At 51.6% G+C, this 9,182-nt stretch overlaps 1 pseudogene across 1 annotated transcript; it reads left to right on the top strand.

Annotated features, from left to right (window-relative positions):
- Positions 1-5,625: 5,625 nt before the first annotated feature.
- On the top strand, positions 5,626-6,485 carry LOC105525321 (annotated as a pseudogene). The gene has a single exon (XR_001003895.1). The product of XR_001003895.1 is annotated as a 60S ribosomal protein L6 pseudogene (transcript).
- The last annotated feature ends 2,697 nt before the right edge of the window (positions 6,486-9,182 follow it).

The raw sequence follows: 9,182 nt of genomic DNA, 5'->3' as shown, positions 1-9,182 counted from the left end.
CCTTGGACACGTTGCTTAGCCTGTTTGTGCCTCAAAAAAAAAAAAAAAAAAAAAAAAAAACCATTTTGGCTTTACCCCCTGAATACACTGGGAGTAAGCATGTGAGGAGACAGCCTGGGGGTGGAGCTGGGGGTGGGGGTGGGGGTGTTGTACCACTTCTGAGAAGCACCTCTCGTTGGGGTGGGGTGGCACCATGGCTAACAAGCAGGCCTGGGAGCCAGGCTCCCTGGGTCCCAGCCAGAGCTGTGGCCTTGGACACGTTGCTTAGCCTGTTTGTGCCTCATCTGATTCACCATAAAGCAGGGATCATAACATTACCTTCCTCAGTGGTTCTCAAAGTATGGCCTTGGCCAGCAACATCGACATCACCCAAGAACTTACTGGAAATACAAATTGTCAAGCCCCAGCACAGACCTGCCATTTCAGAAACCCGGGGGGTAGAGCTGCCAGACAAACTACAGGTCATCCCACTAAATCTGAATTTCAGACAGACGATTAATATTATCCATGCAATATTTGGGGCCTGCTTATATTAAATGATAATTTGTTATCTGAAATTCAAATGTAATCAGATGTCCTGAATGTTTATTTGTTAAGTTTGGCAGCCCTGTCTTGGGGGGGACCCCGCAATCTGCATTTTATGGGGTCCTCCAGGTGATGCTGGTGGCTGCATCGCCTGGAGGTTTCAGAGCACGGACCTTCCTCGTCGGTGGTGCTGGAGGCCTCCGAGTTTAGCAGTGCCTGGCTTGTGGCCAGTGCTGGAGGTGGCCACCATTCCACCGAGTACTCACTGATGCCAGGGAACTGAGCGCCTTGGCGGAGGCCCACCAAGGCGGAGGCCCACCGTGGGTGTGGTCTCTTCTCCAGGAAGGTTCTTATCCTACATGGGTTGAGTTCTTGGAGATTTTCCAAGTACACTCACCTGATTACCTGAAATCATTCCACTCCCTCCCTCTGATGGGTATAGGAAGAGAGTGCCCATCCTCCTCGTGGCTCAGGAGTTTGAAATTCCTCTAACTCAGTAACCAAGAAGGAACGAAGTCTAAAATCCAGCTGACTAATGACACTGCAGAGAGCGTAGGTTTCAGTTTCTGGATTGCTCTGGTCAGTTTTGCTGAGCACTTGGACTGAGGGGGCCTAAAGGAGTCACTCTTGTAAATGTTAACTCAGTGGTCAGAACAGAAGGCTGAGGTGTTTTTGTGAAGACAGCAAAACCTGGCTTCCCTGGAAATAACAGACACATGTGTCCTAATTATTTATGAAATGAATGAATAATGTGTGTTCATCCTATCATCACCCAACCCATTGGTGCCAATGAATGATGCCAACCTGTTATATCAATAGAGTCAGAAATTTTATGTGAAATCGTCATCCTGAGTGGCTGTCAGGAATATCTGAAAAATACTAATTATCATGTTAGATTGGCCCTGGGAAATAAACACAGAACTTAAGTATCTAGTAAAGTACAGAGCGCACCCCAGCCTCACTTACAAACAAATATCTTCTCAAGATGCCACTGTGTCCTCAGAACTCGATGTGTTCACACACGTGGCTTGTTCCCCAGCAGCAACTTCACATTCAAGCAGAATTCAAGCAGAGGCCTGGAATTAAAACGTCTCCACTTTTCTTTAACCAAATGGTAGTTCTAATTATAGCATTCAGACTGGTGTGCGGGTTTATTTGTTCATCTCTCACTTTGGCTTGTAATTAAGAGTTAGTGCATTGTACCTTAGAAATGGGTGACAAAGTATTACAATGTGTTCCGGGCTGTGGGTGATTACAGCAAGTGGTTAAGGAGGCGTGGGGTGTTATCCATTTCTGTAATTATGTCCTCCTGTTACATTTAATGTTAGTGACCAGGACACAGGGAATGCAATCTTTAGTCTCGATCCCATCAGAAAAGGCAGTAGTGTCTTCCATGGAAGCATGTGGCCTCCGGAAAGCCCTGAAGGGCAGGCACTGGGAGCCCCCAGTTCTGGTCCTCACACTGCCCTAACTGGCTGGTGACCCCAGAGAAGCCATTTCAAATCTGGCCAACTCCTCTTTTGTGAGCCTTTATCTGTCCTCCTAGTTTAGCAAACAACAGTGCTCAATAAATATATGTCAAATAAAGTGTGTGAATAAACAAAGTAATTGATGAAAAGCACTCAGCCCCACTTCGAATTTTCCTTTTTTTTTTTTTTTTTTCTTCTGAGACAGGGTTTCGCTCTTTTCCCCAGGCTGGAGTGCAGTGTCACAATCTTAGCTCATTGCAGCCTCTGCCTCCCAGGTTCAAGCAATTATTCTGCCTCAACCTCCCAGGTAGCTGGGATTACAGGTGCCCATCATTACATCTCGCTAATTTTTGTATTTTTAGTAGAGACGGGGTTTCACCATGTTGGCCAGGCTGGTCTCGAACTCCTGACCTCAAGTGATCCACTCGCCTTGGCCTCCCAACGTGTTGGGATTACGGGCATGAACCTCTGCGCCCGGCCAGAGATTCTGGAAAAAAAAAAAGAAAGAAAGAAAGAGAAGAAGGAAAGGAAGGAAAGGAAGGAAAGGAAGGAAAGGAAGGAAGGAAGGAAGAAAGGAAGGAAGGAAGGAAGGGAGGGAGGGAGGGAAGAAGGAAGGAAAGAAGGAAGGAAAGAAGCCAGTAGCCTGGCCAGAATTTTCTTTGCTGACAGCATGCCTCTTATTAGGTGGCCTCACAGGGATAATATCCCTGTTACAGAGGCACAGAATTCAAATCCTGCACCCCTTGTATAAGGCATGGCTGCATGAGCTAAAGAAAATTACATCTCCCAGAGCCTCAGTTTGCCTACTTGTCAAATGGGATGCAATAACATTTACTGCCATGGCTGTTGGGAAATTAAGTGAGGTGACGCATGCAGACCATATGGTGGCAGTAGGTGCCCAACAGATGATGGTCCTCAGGATTTAGCTGGTGCCCTTCACATTCTTCACCCAGCCAATGGTTGTTGAGTAAACTCAAAGCCATCAGAGGTCCACAATCAGTCTGACCTGGCCCGTCCTGCTGTGTCAGGGCACACAGAGAGCCCGTTGTCACTGTCACACCAAACTGTCCTTGTTTCTTTGTCACAATGTCCATCATTCCCTGGCTAGTGCTTGGGCAGAAATGGTGGCTCTCTTACCAGCCCAGTGCCCCTGGCACTGACATGGTAGCTGACATTCCATCCCCCATGTCATGTCCCCCCCACCAGTTCAGTGGCACACCTCTCCCCAGTAGGGCTTCAAGGAAGAATCCGGAAAGGCTCTTGTCTGAAACTCAGGAGAAACTCTCTTGGTGCTGAAAAAGCCCAGTGCTGCTCAAAATCATGCACCTCTCCTTTCCTGGGGAAGAACACCCACTTCTACAGAAAGTCCTGGGGCCACAGCGTCCTCAAAGAACCACTTCCTGCAAGAGCCTGGGCACATCAAGGGCTACTGCCTGTGCCACCTGGTTCTACCCCCATCTTCCCTCACCACCTGCCTGGCAGAAAGGCTCTGACCTCCTGTTTCTCTTCCTGGCAGCTGAGATTTTCTCCACTCCACATTTTTCTCCTTCCAGGAGCAGGATTTTCCCTAACCTGCCTCCAGGCCCAGATGGCAGTCAGGAATCAGGCTTCAAGGAACGATTAACACCCAGTGTGATGATTTCAGATCCTGCTCCCATGACCTCCACATCCCCTAAACTGTATGGCTGCATGATCTAAAGAAAATCGCTAAATTTCCCAGAGCCTCAGTTTGCCCACCTGTTCAATGGGATGCAATAACATTTACTGCCCATGGCTGTTGGGAAAAGTCAGTGAGGTGATGCGTGTAGAGCACACGGTGGCAGTGGGGGTGGCTCTGTTTCTCCTTGTTCGCTGCTGCCCTGTGGGGAGAGCATCCCCTGCACTGAGGAACAGAGTGACCTCAGGGCCCGCAGGTCCTGGGCCTACCACCCCACCCTCTGGAAATACAGGTGGGCATGGGAACCAGAGCAGAAGAGCCGGTCGGTCATTTGCTTTCCTCTTCATTAACTTCACGCACACGCAGGGTTCTCTAAGGCTGCCTTCTATTGGTCGTGACTTCAGTGTGCTACAACCAGTGACACTGCACACTGTGAAGAGCATTTCTGGATTGATTCCTGAACTTGACCTCTATTCGAGAAGTTTTACAACCAAATCATCTGGTGTATTGCAGTCATCTAAATAACAGCATCGGGTGAAATCAGTGTCATTTGGGGACTCACAGCGAAGTCTGGAGCACTGTTTCTCAAAGAGTGTTTCCCACATCTCCGACGAGGTCCACAGAGGCCTTACCGGGCTGTCTGGAGTTTTCTAGGAGAACGTGTCTGTGTGTTTGTTTGGTGCTGGCCTGTGCTGGGGGTACGGTGGCAGCCTAGGGGATGTGGAGGTCATGGGAGCAGCATCTGAAATCCTCACACTGGGTGTTAATGGTTTCCTAAAGCCTGATTCCCGACTGCCATCTGGGCCTTGAGGCAGGACTGGGGAAGATCCTGCACCTGGAAGGAGAAAGATGTGGAGTGGAGAAAATCTGAGCCACCTGGGGGAAATGGGCGGTCAGAGCCTTCCCACTAGGTGGTGCTGAGGAAGAGTGGGGTAGAGGCAGGTGGCACAAACAGCAACCCTTAGTGTGCCCTCTTCCCCTGAGGCCACATTCTCCAAGCCAGGAGGGTCACAAAGCAGCATGGGGAAGAGGTCAAAGCAGGGCCACGCCTCGACCTGATTCCCATGGGGACTCCAAGAACACCGGGCCTGCGGGCCCCACCCCCATGGCTCTGGGACTCCCAACTTCCACCCAGGCCAGGGCAGCTGGGTAAACACAAAGACTCAAAAAGAGCCCAAGGTGACACTCAGGGCCTGCCCAGCTCCATGTGTTATGGCAGGAACCCCTAGGTACCTATTAGCTGAGGCATGGGGACCTGACAGAGAAAGTCATTTTCATGGGGGTAAAGTGATTCTGAAGCCACGGGCGCAATCAGTCAATGGGGCTGTTTGAGCCAAGAATCAAATGGAAGTTCCAGCCAGACCTCAGGGCACCCCCAGAGCAGCCAGGACGTCATCAGCCAGGGTGGACAGCTGAGCTCCCCAGACCACAGATGACAGCAGCCACAGGCTTCTGCAACAGCCCACCAGGCTGCCCAGGGGCAGGACAAGACAGACCTACCACCTAAGCCTCCAGCAGCCAGGGCCCACCCAAGGGCAGAACAGCCACCCGCCTAGAGACCAGAGGCTCTCCTTCCCCCACCACATGCACCGCCCCACTCAGAGAGGATCAGGGGCGGAGGGGAAGAAGGGAGGTCTGCAGTGCGGACCACGTGTCTGTGAAGAGACTGTGGCATCCACAAGAGACAATGCCAGCCAGTAGAAACAAAGGGGCTGCATTCTCTTTGCACCTTGGGTGCAGTGTGCTTACGTGGGGTTTAAGAATTCATGTAATTAGCACCACAGGCTAATGATAACCCCTCCCTAGATTACAAGACAGTCCCATCATCTCCAGCATCTGGCCCCTTGGAGAAGAGTTTGCAGAAGGAAGAAAAGAAGACCAGAGAACATTCTCTATAAGGCCCTTTGCAGAGAAGAAAGCTCAGCTCCTGCCTTGGAAGCAAAGCTGTAGGAGAGCTCTTCTCCATCTTGCAAGATGGCAGGTGAAAAAGCTGAGAAGCCGGATACTAAAGAGAAGAAACCTGAAGCAAGGAAGGCTGATGCTGATGACAAGGGGAAAAGGGATCACCTCAAGACTGAACAACTCAAGAAGGGGAAGTCCCATTGCAGCCTCAATCCCGTCCTTGTCAGAGGAATGGGCAGGTATTCTCAATCTGCCGTGTATTCCAGAAAGGACACATGGAAGAGGAAGTACTGAGCTGCTAAGTCCAAGGTTGAAAAGAAAAAGGAGAAGCTTCTTGCAACTTACAAAACCAGTTGGTGGTGACAAGAACGGTGGTACCTGGGTGGTTAACAAAATGCCTAGATAGTATCCTACTGGAGATGTGCTTCGAAAGCTGTTGAGCCACAGCAAAAAGCCCTTCAGTCAGCATGTGAGAAAGCTGTGAGCCAGCATTACCCCCAAAGCCATTCTAATCCTCTTCACTGGATGCCACAGAGGCAAGAGGGTGGTTTTCTTGAAGCAGCTGGCTAGTGGCTTGTTACTTAGGACTGGACCTCTGGTCCTCAATCGAGTTCCTCTATGAAGAACACACCACACATTTGTCATTGCCACCTCAACCAAAATTGACATCAGCAATGTAAAACTCCCAAAACATCTCACTGATGCTTACTTCAAGAAGCAGCAGTTGCAGAAGCCCAGACACCAGGAAGGTGAGATCCTCTTCACAGAAAAAGAGAAATACGAGATTACAGGGCAGCGCAAGATTGACCAGAGAGCTGTGGACTCACAGATTCTACCAAAAATCAAAGCTATTCCTCAGCTCCAGGGCTACCTGCGATCTGTGTTTGCTCTGAGGAATGGAATTTATCCTCACAAATTGGTGTTCTAAATTTCTTAAGAAGAATCTAATTAAATCACTGATAACGTTTAAAAAATAGTAAATCTGTGGGGACAGAGGCCTGGGCCATGTCTGTGACCAGCATGCCAGAGTGGACGTGGGCCAGAAGGAGGAGGCACAGTGAGCCGTGGGGACACCCCGTGCTGTTCACAGGGCCAGGCACCCAGAGCACGGAGCAGAGCAGCTTCCTTCTTCCCCAGGCTGCTGAGCCTGTGCTGAGCACGTGTGAAGGGCTCAGTGGGCTGTTGGGACTGGGAGCTAGCCCACTCTGCCGCCTCAGAGCAGATACAGCCATCAATGACCCCAGCATGTGCAAGAAGGACACCACTGTCCACACGCTGGGGCCGGGTTTGCAGCGTACTCAGAGACGGAGATCTGGGTGCAAGGGGGCTATGGGGGTGTCCTGGAGACCAGCCCCCGCCAGGGGAGAGGGCAGCGGGAATGAGCAGCAAAGGCCTCAGCCAGGCTCACAGGCAGCTCTGAGGTTGGGTGGCTGCACAGCAGCCTGAATCAGGCAGGTGGCCCTACCTGACACAGCAATCAGCCACTAAAGCAGGTGGCGTGGGAGGGGCATGAGCTCACGCCAGGCGGCCCCATCCAGGTGAGTCCTGGGAGGCGATGCCTGTGCCTCTGTCTTGGAGCGGGAGTTTGGGGCGCCCCCCACAGCATTCACACTAGGCTGGGCTTCCCGGCCAGGCCCACGGAGGAGAGCCTGACTGGGGTGGGGCCTTACACCTGGTGCCTGTGTCAGCCTCCCCTGGCTGGGATTTGGAGTTTCCATGGATACCAACACCCACGTAGGGCCCACGATGACCTGCTTTCCAATGAAGTGAACACCTCAAAGTCCCTTCCAGCGTAAACAGTCTCTGATTCCTTGACTCAATCCTCCACAGTTAAAGGAACCTCTGCACTAATGGGCTTGAGTGAAGTCTTTTTGCACAGTAATACGTGGTCGTATCACCCCCACAACATGTCTCTAAACCCACATAACAGTCACGGCTCTCGATAGTGATTACGGTTGTGCAGAGCTGAGATCTGAATGCTGGTTGCGGTTGTGCAGAGCTGAGATCTGAATGCTGGTTTCTACAGCGGATTTGTCACATTCAGGTAACGGGTTTTGGGACTTGAATGTATCTTTTTGGAGGGACACAATTCAACCCACAACGCACCCCCTCCTGGGCACCTGCACCCGGCAGTCCACACTGGGGATAAAGGCCCAGCCCTGGGCTCCACTCAGGATGACCCTGAAGGGCTATGCCAGCTCCAGAGCTTCCCCGGGAACCAGCGGTTAGGGCATCACTGCTCGACAACTCCCTCTACCCCACTGGCGTTTCTTCTTTCCCTTCACAGACCTTAAACCTAAGAGCACTGCCCCGCACCAATGAACACTCTTCTGTCTCTGAGTGAGCTTCCCCAGGGACCCAGCCTGCATCAGGGACTCAGCTATGTGGGGACACGGGCCCATGCCAACGCGTGGCCTGGGGGACACGGGCTCATGCCGACGCGTGGCTGTGAAACTAAGAAACACGTCACCCAAGGCCTCCAGGTGAGGGTCCCGACACAGCCACGTTGTGACAGGACAAGCTTGTTCCAGAACGTTTCAGAGGCTACCCCTGGGCAGCCACCTCCAGACTCCACTGATGAGCAGCCTTGGGAACTCCCCCCACCCCACTGTGCCCCACCCGTGTCTGGTGATCCTCCCAGCCTGTAAACCATGGCCCGACCGACTTTAAGCAATTGTCAGTTATGTACTCACTTCTGCCTCCAAGACATCGGTCGGCCTCTACACGCCTCACACTGGGTGCCGAGGACATGCAGCTCACGGTCATGGCCCTGACCTCAAGTGACTCAAACTCGGTGGGAAGGAAGACAAACGCACAGCTTTCCATGACACAGAGTGATGGGTGCGGGAGAGGCAGCCGCCAGCTGCCGTCGGGATCCAGAGAAACGAGACTTCAACCCAGACCGGGTCCACGTAGGTGCCTCAGAGACAAGGGGACAGTGGTCCTGGGAGGGGCACACTGTGACCGCTCCTGCACAGCCAGGGAGCTACAGGAGTTTCCACATGGCCAGGTGCAGCAGGGAGGCCCAAGGGAGGCAGGCACCTGATTGTGAAATGAACAACTATTGAGTTCCATAGGTTACTAAACTAGTTGGAGGCAGCTATCCCCAATCCTACTCCACGATACAATGCCTGATACATTTGTATCAGGTGGCTGTGGATTTGTGACTGTGTTTAGCACATGGCCTGGGAGTTAAGACCCTCCCCTCCCCTTTTCTGGTCTAGAGGGTTCACCTGAACCTTATTCATTCCACATGGGGGGCCGAATTTTTAATCAGATCGGTCCTGGGTCTTCACCAGCTCATCTGACTGGTCTACCGAAGTTACTTCCACTTTGATTTATGAATTCCATAACCAGATTTCTCACATCACAGGATTTCCAATCTTCAGATAAGCGAGGGAGGGTAGAAACCTTTGGGTCACTTTCGTTCGTTTCACACTTTCAAAACTAGAAAATTTCTAACCAGGGAAAGTGAAAGAACGTGAGAGCCTCGGCACGGGTCAAATGCAAAACACCTAAGAAATCAAGAGAATTAAAAAGAAAGGCCGGGCGTGGTGGCTCACACCTGTAATCCCAGCACTTTGGGAGGCCGAGGAGGGCAGATCACTTGAGGTCAGGAGTTTGAGACC

This window comes from Colobus angolensis, unplaced genomic scaffold (assembly GCF_000951035.1).
Source record: "Colobus angolensis palliatus isolate OR3802 unplaced genomic scaffold, Cang.pa_1.0 Scaffold53, whole genome shotgun sequence".
Lineage (NCBI taxonomy): Eukaryota > Metazoa > Chordata > Mammalia > Primates > Cercopithecidae > Colobus > Colobus angolensis.
The sequence above is the reverse complement of the archived record's forward strand: the minus strand, read 5'-3'. Positions and strand labels throughout refer to the sequence as shown.